Source organism: Stegostoma tigrinum, chromosome 10, assembly GCF_030684315.1.
Source record: "Stegostoma tigrinum isolate sSteTig4 chromosome 10, sSteTig4.hap1, whole genome shotgun sequence".
NCBI lineage: Eukaryota > Metazoa > Chordata > Chondrichthyes > Orectolobiformes > Stegostomatidae > Stegostoma > Stegostoma tigrinum.
The window spans coordinates 5,460,780-5,472,085 of record NC_081363.1 but is presented as its reverse complement, the minus strand read 5'-3'; positions in this window follow the sequence as shown (position 1 = coordinate 5,472,085).

Sequence of the window (11,306 nt, the reverse complement as noted above, 5' to 3'; positions counted from 1 at the left end):
CAAAAATGGAGGGCCCCGACGCTCGCGGTAAGTTTTTAAAACAGTGACTCACCTTCCCGGCAGCTACCTGGTCAATGCTCCCGCTGCTCCTGCTGCTGAAACAAAAATGGAAGGCCCGGACGCTTGTGGGTAGTTTTTAAAATTTAATATAATTTTTATCAAGGGCTTTCAAAAGGCAAAATACCAGAAGATAGAACAAATGCATTGAAGACCATTAATTCAATAAATAACATTTTATTTCTTGTGATAACAGGTATATTCAAGTGTATCACTGTTCCTTCGGTGTCATTGGGGTAAAATCTTGGAACTTCCTCCCTAATGGCATTGTAGGTCTACCTATAGCACAGGGATTGCACCTGTTCAAAAAAGCAGTTCCCTGTCACCTTCGTAAGGGCACATAGGGATAGGCAGTAAATACTAGCATTGCCCAGACATGTAATAGTGGATCATCAAAAATTGTGCCTAATAAGTGTAGTGTAAATCATTGTTGAATTGTTGAAATCGTTTGAAAAAAACCATAATTTTTACCAGTTGTTCTTATTCCTCTGCATTGCCTTCATTACACAAAGGATGCCTTGAATTATGTCACACTTGCAGCTTTTTCATTAGTTCCCAGCCATCTCGGTAGAGTCGTCCAGTGCGGAAACAGGCCCTTCAGCCCACCTCATCCATGCTGACCAAGTTTCTTAATCTGAACTAGTCCCATTTGCCTGTGTTTGGCCCATATCCCTCTAAACCTTGCCTATTTGTGTACCTATTCAAATATTTTTTTAAATGTTGTATTTGTACTCACCTCTACTACTTCCTCTGGCAGTTCATTCCAGATACGTACCATCCACTGTGTGAAAAGGTTGCCCCACAGGTCCCTTTTAAATCTTTCCCCTCTCACCTTAAACCTATGCTCACTAGTTTTGGACATAAAAATATACAATCTTACCTGTGGAACCTGCTCTGCCATTCAATAAGATCATGACTGATCTTTTCATGGACTCAGCTCCACTTACCTGTCTGCTCAGCATTACCCCTAATTCCTTTACTGTCCAAAAATCTATCTACCTTTGCCTGAAAAGCATTCAACAAGTTAGCCTCAATGACAACACTGGGCAGGGAATTCCTCAGATTCACAACCCTTTAGGAGAAGAAACTCCTCAACTCAGTCCTAAATCTTCCCCTTATTTTGAGGCAGTGCCTCCAGTTCTAGTTTCAATTGACAGTGGAAACAAACTCCCTGCTTCAATCTTCTCTAATTCTTTCATAATTATATATGTTTCTAGAAGATCCCACCCCCATTCTTCTAATTTCTGATGAGTATAGTCCCAGGCTATTCAATGTCTCGTCATAAGCCAACCCTCTCAACTTCATAATCAAGCTAGTGAAGCTCCTCTGCCCCGCTGCATCTCTCCCCTGACTCAGAAGAGCCAGAGACTTTTTCAAGTCAGGAGACCAAAACTGTACACAGTACTCCAGGTGTGGCGTTACCAGCACCTTACATGGGTGCTACATTAGCTCCCAGTCTTTTAAATTTCATCCCTTTAGCGATGAAGGACAATATTCCATTTGCCGTCTTAATCACCTGCTGCACCTTTTGTGATTCACTAACATTTTGTGATTCATGCACAAGGACACCCAGGTCCCTCTGGACAGCAGCATGCTGCAGTTTTTCCCCATTTAAGTAATAGTCCATTTTGCTGTTACATAGAACATTACAGTGCAGTACAGGCCCTTCAGCCCTTGACATTGCACCGACCTGTGAAACCAATCTGAAGCCCATCTAACCTACACTATTCCATTATCATCCATATGTTTATCCAATGACCATTGAAATGCCCTTAAAGTTGGTGAGCCTAGTACTGTTGCAGGCAGGGCATTCCACACCCTTAATACTCTCTGAGTAAAGAACCTGCCTCTGACATCTGTTCTATATCCATCACCCCTCAGTTTAAAGCTATGTCCCCTCATGCTAGCCATCACCCTCTCAGGAAAAAGGCTTTCACTGGCCACCCGATCTAATCCTCTGATCATCTTGTATGTCTCTATTAAGTTGCCTCTTAACCTTCTTCTCTCCAACAAAAACAGCCTCAAGTCTCTCAGCCTTTCCTCATCAGACCTTCCCTCCGTACCAGGCAACATCCTGGTAAATCTCCTCTGCACCGTTTCCAATGCTTCCATATCTCTCCTATATTGCAGCGACCAGAACTGTACGCAATACTCCCAAGTGTGGCTGCACCAGAGTTTTGTACAGCTGCAACATGACTTCATGGCTCCGAAACTCAGTCCCTTCTCCCAATAAAACCTAACAAACCATATGCCTTCTTAATAATCCTGTCAACTTGGGTGGCAACTTTGGGGGATTTGTGCACATTGACACCAAGATCTCTCTGCTCATCCACGCTTCCAAGAATCTTATCATTAGCCCAGTACTCTATATTCCTGTTACTCCTTTCAAAGTGAATCACCTCACACTTTTCCACATTAAACTCCATCTGCCACCTCTCAGCCAAGTTCTGTAGCTTATCTATGTCCCTCTGAAACCTACAACATCCTTCTGCACTACCCACAACTCCACCGACTTTAGTGTCACCGCAAATTGACTAACCCATCATTCTACGCCCTCATCCAGGTCATTTATAAAAGTGGCCCCAAAACAGATCCTTGCGGTACACCACTAGTAACTGCACTCCAGGATGAATATTGCCCATCAACCGCCACCCTCTGTCTTCTTCCAGCTCACCAATTTCTGATCCAAACCGCTAAATCACCCTCAATCCCATGCCTCCGCATTTTCTGCAATAGCCTACCCTGGGGAATTTTATCAAATGCTTTACTGAAATCCCTATACACCACATCAACCACTTTATAGCCTCATCCACCAGTTTGGTCACCTTCTCAAAGAACTCAGTAAGGTTTGTGAGGCACGACCTACCCTTCACAAAACAGTGTTGGCTGCCCCTAATCAAATCAAAGAGAATCCTAGGGTAAATCCCATCCGGCCCAGGTGACTTATCTATTTTCACATTTTCCAGAATTGCTAACACCTCCTCCTTGTGAACCTCAGTCCTGTCTAGTCTAATAGCCTGTTTCTCAGTATTCTCTTCGACATTGCCTTTTTCCTGTGTGAACACTGGCGAAAAATATTTATTTAGCGCCTCTCCCATCTCTTCGGACTCCACGCACAACTTCCCACTACTGTCCTTGACTGGCCCTAATCTTACTCTAATCATTCTTTTATTCCTGACGTACCTGTAGAACGCTTTAGGGCTTTCCTTGATCCTACCTGCCAAAGACTTCTCATGTCCCCCAACCTCTCTTTAGGTCCTCCCTGACTAACTTGTAACTCTCAAGCGCCCTAACTGAGCCTTCACACCTCATCTTTACATAAGCCTCCTTCTTCCTCATGACAAGTGATTCAACTTCTTTAGTAAACCACAGTTCCCTCGCTTGACCACTCCCTTCTTGCCTGCCAGGTACACACTTATCAAGGACACTGTTCCTTGAACACGCTCCACATTTCAATTGTGCCTAACCCCTGCAGTTTCCTTCCCCATCCTGTGCATTCTAAATCTTGCTGAATTGCCTCATAGTTGCCTTTTCCCCAGTTATAACTCTTGTCCTGAGGTGTACACCTATCCCTTTTCATCGCTAAAGTAAATGTAGCCAAATTGTTGTCACTATCACCAAAGTGCTAACCTATCTCCAAATCTAACACTTGGTCTGGTTCATTACCCAGTACCAAATCCAATGTGGCCTCGCTTATTGTTGGCCGATCTACACAATGTTTCGGGAGACTTTTCTGCACACATTGCAGAAAAACTGACCCATCTAAAGTACTCGAACTATAGCGTCTCCAGTCAATATTTGGAAAGTTAAAGTCCCCCGTAACAACTACTCTGTTACTTTCGCTCCTATCCAGAATTATCTTTGCAATCCTTTCCACTACATCTCAGGAACTTTTTGGAGGCCTATAGAAAACTCCCAACAGGGTGACCTTTCCTGTTTCTAATCTCAGCCCATACTACCTCAGTAGATGAGTCCTTATCAAACGTCCTTTCTGCCATTGTAATACTGTCCTTGACTAACAGTGTCACACCTCCCCCTCTCTTACCACCTTCCCTGATCTTACTGAAAGATCTAAACGCCAGAACCTGCAACAACCATTCCAGTCCCTGCTCTATCCATGTCTCTGAAATACCTACAACACCGAAGTCTCAGGTACCAACCCATGCTGCAGGTTCATCCACCTTATTCTGGATGCTCCTGGCATTGTAGTAGACACACTTCAAACCACCTTCCTGCCTGCCGGTACACCCCTGCGACCTTGAAACCTTATTCATGACCTCACTACTCTTAACCTCCTGTTCACTGGAGCTACAATTCAGGTTCCCATCCCCATGCTGAATTAATTTAAACCCTCCTGAAGAGTATTAGCAAATTCTCCCCCCCAGGATATTGGTACCCCTCTGGTTCAGGTGTAGACCATCCCATTTGTAGAGCTCCCACCTACCCCAGAATGAGCCCCAATTATCCAGGTATCTAAATCCCTCCCACCTGCACCATTCTCGTATCCACGTGTTCAACTGCTCTGTCTCCCTATTCCTCGCCTCGCTAGCACGTGGCATGGGTAACAAACCAGAGATAACAACTCTGTTTGTTCTAGCTGTAAGCTTCCACCCTAGCTCCTTGAATTTCTGCCTTACATCCCTGTCCCTTTTCTGTCACTCCCTGGTTTCCACTAATCTTAGTGCTACACTGCTCAGCTGCTTCTTTCTTTTTATTTACTATCTTGGCTCTCTTTTTTCTCAAGCCCTGAACCCATTCAGCGCCTCCCCTTAGATTCCCATCTCCCTGCCAGACTGCTTTAAGGTCCACCCAACTGTGCTACAAAGAACAAGACAACGCAGGAACAGGCCCTTTGGCCCTCCAGATGCTAGCAAAATCACCCACTAGAATATTGGTCTTGTCGCTGTTTGGGTCCCTCTTAAACAGGTTCCACTCTCCCCAGAAATGATCCCAATTATTCGGAAATCTAAAACCCTCACTCTAACACCACTCCCCCAGCCACATATTAAACTGCCTAATCTGCCAATTCCTAGCATCACGAGAACATTGTATAGGTAGTAATCTTCAGATTACTACTTTTGGGGTCCTGGTTTTCAACCTGGCTCCTAACTCCCTAATTTAGCCTTCAGGACTTTATGCTTCTTCTCACCTATGTCGTTGGTATGACCATGTACTATGACCAATGGCTGGTTGCCATACCCTCCCAAAATGCGCTGCAGCCGCTCAGTAATCTGCAGAATCCTTGCTGGAGGGAGGCACCACACCATCCTGTTGTAACTGGAGCATCTGCAGAAGCACCTCTCTGTTCCCCTAATGATTGAGTCTCCTATCACGACTGTCCCAACCGCCTTTTTCTCCCCACCATTGCAGCTGAGTATTCTACGGTGCTCCGGGTTTTGTTGTGGCTGCAATTCCATGAGGCATTACTAGTGTCACTGTTTGGGTGAAGACTGTCCCTCTTGAACTAGTCCCACCTTCCCCAGAAATGGTCCCCCACTCCCCAGCCATATATTAAACTGCCTAATCTGCCGAGGGTTAGCTGGCTACATGTCTCACCGTAGGCTTGTGTGCAGGGGGTAACCATTCCCTGTCCAGCTGCACCGTTTTACGCTGTGGTGTGACTGCCGCATTGTATGTGCTATCCACATAACTCTCATTCTCCCAGATGCTTCTGAGTGTCTCCGGGCCTCGCTCAAGCTCCATAACTTGGTGCTCAAGATGGTGATACTGACAGCACCTCCTGCACATGTGCTGCCCATTGATGCAGTCAGCATCCAGGAACTCGTACGTGTTACTAGTGGAGCATACCGCATGAAGGAGCTGGTCTGCCATCTCTTTAATTAATCCAAAAATTACGCACTTAATAAAAACTAACTCTAATTCTCACGAACACATACTAACAGTTAACTATTAAATTATAGAAATTTCAACAGATTATTTGATTAGAGTAAGAAAACTAAACGTATACTCACCCCTCAAACAGCCAGTCCCTTACTAGTTTGGTGTGATGTCACTCTGGGATGTTGCATTCTCTCTCACAGAAGGTGTTCAGGTATGTCTCTCTGCTCAGACCCACTTGTCACTTGCACAATTTTACCTGCTGGAACTCTCACTGCCGACCTCCCTCTCACAATGTCCTGGCCTCCCAGCTTGGCCAATCTGAAATCCTTTCTGACAGACTGAAAACAGTCACAGAGAAATGTACAGGCCTTTCGGCGCACAATGTTGTACTGAACTTTTCCCCTAATCCTAAGGTCTAATTAACCTCCAACCGTACCTTATACTATCATCCATATGCTTGTCTAATAGCCACTTTAATGCCCCTAATGAGGCCGACTCCACTACCCTCTCTGGCAATGCATTCCACGCCCCTACCATTCTCTTAGTAAAGAACCTACCTTTGAGGTCTCCCCTATATCTACTTCTGTTCACTTTAAAACTATGCCTGCTTGTAATAGCTACCTCCACCATATGAAAAAGTCTCTGGCTGTCTCCCTGTGATCATTGTGTACGCCTGTATCAAGTCTCCTCTCATCCCTCACCTTTCTAAAGAGAAAAGCCCTCGCTCTCTCACCCTTTCCTCGTAAGACCTTCTCTCCATTCCACGCAACATCCTGGTAAATCTCCTCTGCACCTTTTCCAATGCTTCCACATCTTTCCTATAATGAGGCGACCAGAACTGGACACAATGATCCAGATGTGGCCAAACCAGGCTTTTGTATAGCTGGAGCTTAATTTGACTGCTCTTGAACTCAATCCCTCTATTAATGAAAGCTAACATACCATATACCTCCTTAACAACTCTATCTACCTGGATGGAGCTTTCAGGGAACTGTGAACATGAACCCCAAGATCCCTCTGCAACTCCACACTGCCAAGAATCTTTTTGTTAACCCTGTATTCTGCTTTCAAGTTTGTCCTTCCAAAATGAATCATCTCACACTTCTCAGGGTTAAACTCCATCTGCCTCTTCTCAGCCCAGCTCTGCATCCTATCAATGTCCATTTGTAACCTAGACAGCCCTCCACACTGCCCACAACGCGACCCACCTTCGTATCGTCTGCAAACTTACTAATCCACCCTTCCACTCCTTCATCCAAATCATTTACAAAGATCGCAAGTAGAAGCAGACCCAAACAGATCCTTGTGGTACACCACTTGTAACTGAGCACCATGTTCAATATTTTCTGTCCACTACACCCTTTGTCTTCTAAGGGTCAGCCAATTCTGAATCCAATCTGCCGCATTTCCCTGTATCCTGTGCCTCCTTACCTTCTGGATGAGCCTGCCACAGGTAACCTTATCTAACACCTTATTTAAATCCATGTGTACCACATCCACCACTCTACCTTCTTCCACATGTTTGATCACCTTTTCAAAGAATTCACTAAGGTTTGTGAGGCATGATCTACCCCTCACAAATCCATGCTGACTGTCACAAATCAAACTGTGCTTTTCCAACTAATCATAAATCCTAACTCTCAGAGCCTTTTCCAATAATTTACCCACCACTGATGTAAGACTAACTGGGCTGTAATTTCTGGGGTTATCCCTATTCCGTTTTTTGAACAAGGGAATGAAGTTTGCCTCTCTCCAATCTTCCGGCACTAGACCTGTGGACAGTGAGGATGAAAAGATCATCGCCAAAGGCCCTGCGATCTCTTCTCTCGCTTTCCGTAGAATCCTTGGATAAATCCCATCATGACTGGGGGATTTATCTATCTTCAAGTTCCTCAAAATTCCTAGTACATCTTCCTTACTAACATTGACCTCCTGTAGCCTACTAGCCTGTTTCTCACTGTCCTCCTCTGTAACTAGGTCCTCTCAGTTGTGAGTACGGAAGAAAAGTATTCATTAAGGACCTCTCCTATCTCTTTCAGCCCCGTGCACAAATTCCCTTTACAATCCTTGTGAAGGACCCTACCCTTTCTCTCGCCATTTTCTTATTCCTTACGTACACGTAAAAAGCCTTGGAGTTTTCCTTGATCCTATCTGCCAGGATTTTCTCCTGCCCCCTTGTAGCTCTCCTAAGCCCTTTCTTCAGCTCCTTCCTGGATAACTTGTATCCCTCTAGAGCCTTTTCCATTCCTTGTCTCCTAAACCTTACATAAGCATCCTTCTTCCTCTTAACCAGCCATTCGACCTCTCTTGAGAACCAAGCCTCCCTCACTCGGCCGCATTGTCTCTGCCTGCTATGGACAAACATATCGAGCACACGCAGTATGCATTCCTTAAACAATCTCCACATTTCAATAGTGCTCTTCCCTGACAGCATCTGTTCCCATTTTCTGTTACCCAGTTATTCCTAACAGAATTGTAGTTACCCTTCCCCGAATTATAAATGTTACCCTGCTGTATGTACCTATCCCTTTCCATGACTGTTGTAAAACTAACAGTTATGAACGCTACCGCCAAAATACTTTGCTACCGACAGTTCTAACACTTGGCCTGGTTCATTGCCAAGCACCAAATCCAAAGTGGCCTGCCCTTGTGTTGGTCAGTCTACATACTGTGTCAGGAATCCTTCCTGAACACGCGAGACAAAATGCCCTCCATCTAAACTATTGCAACTAAAATGTTTCCAGTTGATATTTGGAAAGTTGAAGTCACCCATCATTACAATCCTGTGACTTCTGCATCTTTCTAGTATCTGCCTCCCAATCTGCTCCTCAGGGATCCGGGTTCAGTTCCAGCCTCGGGTAACTGTCTGTGTAGAGTTTGCACATTCACCCCTTGTCTGCGTGGGTTTCCCCCAGGTGCTCCCGTTTCCTCCCACAGTCCAAAGATGTGCAGGCTAGGTGGATTGGCCATGCTAAATTGCCCGTAGTGTTCAGGGGTGTATGGGTTATAGGGGGATGGGTCTTGGTGGGATGCTGCAAAGGGGCAGTGTGGACTTGTTGGGCTGAAGGGCCTGTTTCCACACTAGGGAATCTAATCTGATCTAACCCCAAAACAATTATAAGGGTGTCTGTAAAAAAACCCCAACAAAGTGACTGCACCTTTCTTGTTCCTGACCTCAACCCAAACTGATTCGGTAGATATATCATTCTCGAACTGCCTTTCAGTAGCTTCTATACTCGCCCTGACTAGCAATGCCACCCCCTGCCTCTTTTCCCACTCTCCCTATTTTGTGTAAAGCATCTAAATCCCAGAACATCCAACAACCATTCCTGTCCTTGAGTGACCCAGGTTTCTGTAATGGCCACAACATTATAGTTCTAAGTACTAACCCATGCTCTATGTTCATCTGCCTTATTTCTGATACTTATAGCATTGAGGTATACATACCTCAAACCATCTCTGTTTCTACAATTATGCTCCATCGACTACATTTCTTTGTTAACATCCTCACTCCCTGTTGTATCTGTTAGAAGGCTTAATACCTCATCCACTGACTTACAAATCCGGTTCCCCACCCCCTGCCAATCTAGTATAAACCATCCCATTCAGCTCGAGCAAACGTCCCTCCCAGAATATTAGTGCCCTTCCAGTTCCGGTGCAACCTCTCCGCAGTGTGCCGGTCCCACCTTCCCCAGAATGTGCTCCAATTATCCACATAATGGAAGCTTTCCCTCCTACACCAGCCCTGTAGCAATGTGTTTAGCTACACCCTCTCCCTATTTCTTACCTTGTTATCACACGGCACTGGTAGATAACTACCCTGTTTGTCCTGGACTACAGCTTCCAACCTAATTCCTTGTACTCGTTTTTCACATTCTCTGTCCTTTTTCTACGTATGTCATTGGTACCGATGTGTCCCATGAGTGCTGGTTGCTCACCCTCCCCATTAAGGATCTTGAAGACACAATCCGAGACATCGTGGACCCTGGTACCGGGAGGCAACATACCATCCGTTCTTCTCATTCACATCCACAGAACTGCCTGTGCCTCTTACTATTGAATTCCCCCACTACAATTGCTCTCCTATTCTCCCCCAATCCCTTTGGTGCTGTGGGGCCAGGCTCAGTTCCTGTCTGGTATGGCCCTCCCTGGTAGGTGTCGTTTCTCCACCCCCACCCCCGCGCAACAGAATGGCCACAGGGGATCCCTGCACTGTCTGCCTATTCTCTTTCCCCTTCCTGACAGTTACCCAGCTACCTTTTTTCTGTACCTTGGGTGTCACCACCTCCCTGTAACTCCTCTCTATCACCCCCTCAGCCTCCCTAATTATGGAATTCATCCACCTCCAGCTCCAGTTCCCTAATGAGGTTTTTGAGGAGCTGGAGTCGGGTGCACTTCTCACAGGTGAAGTCAGAGGGGACACCAGCAGTGACCCTTACCTCCCACATCCTGCAAGAGGAGCATGCAACTGTCCAAGCTTCCATTCCCTCTACTCTGTATTTCCAGAAGAATTTAAAAAAGCCTTACCTTCCCAACCCTCCACACAGACTTTGTTTTTCGTTAGAGGAGGAGGTGGATGGGTGGGAGACACGACACCTGTAGTGTTTCAGGTTTAGTTAATGCTTGAATATATTAGCTCGTTCCTGGCTCACGTTCTATCCACACACCTGCCGCAAAAAACAAGAAGGCTGCTGCTGCACAAAGTAAGTTTTTATACAGGGACAAAACACCTTACCTTCCCGTCAGCATCCTGGCTTGCGCTGCTGCTGCTGCTGAAAACACGGCGAGCTCCTCTGCTCGCTATTTCCCTTCCCTTTTTTCTCGTTTTCATAGCTTCTTTGTCTTTTCTTACCACACAAGTTAGGGAGGCAGGGATAATGATGCCACCCATAGGTTGCAGGAACGGCAACTGATATTCCGCTTGGGAACCCTGCAACCCAATGTTATCAATGTAGATTTCACCAGCTTCAAAATCTCCCCTCCCCCCACTGCATACCAAAACCAGCCCAGCGCATCCCCGCTTCCCTAACCTGTTCTTCCTCTCACCCATCCCTTCCTCCCACCTCGAGCAGCACCTCCATTTCCTACCTACTAACCTCATCCTGCCCCCTTGACCTGTCCGTCTTCCCCGGACTGACCTATCCCTTTCCTACCTCCCCACCAATACTCTCCTCTCCACCTATCTTCTCCTCTATCCATGTTTGGTCCGCCTCCCCCTCTCTCCCTATTTATTTCAGAATCCTGACCCCATCTCCCTTTTCTGATGAAGGGTCTAGGCCCGAAACAGCAGCTTTTGTGCTCCTAAGATGCTTTTTAGACTGCTGTGTTCATCCAGCTCCACACTTTGTTATCTTAGCACAATGTAATGATCATGATTATTTCAAAATGTAATTTGTTATCTGTATTCA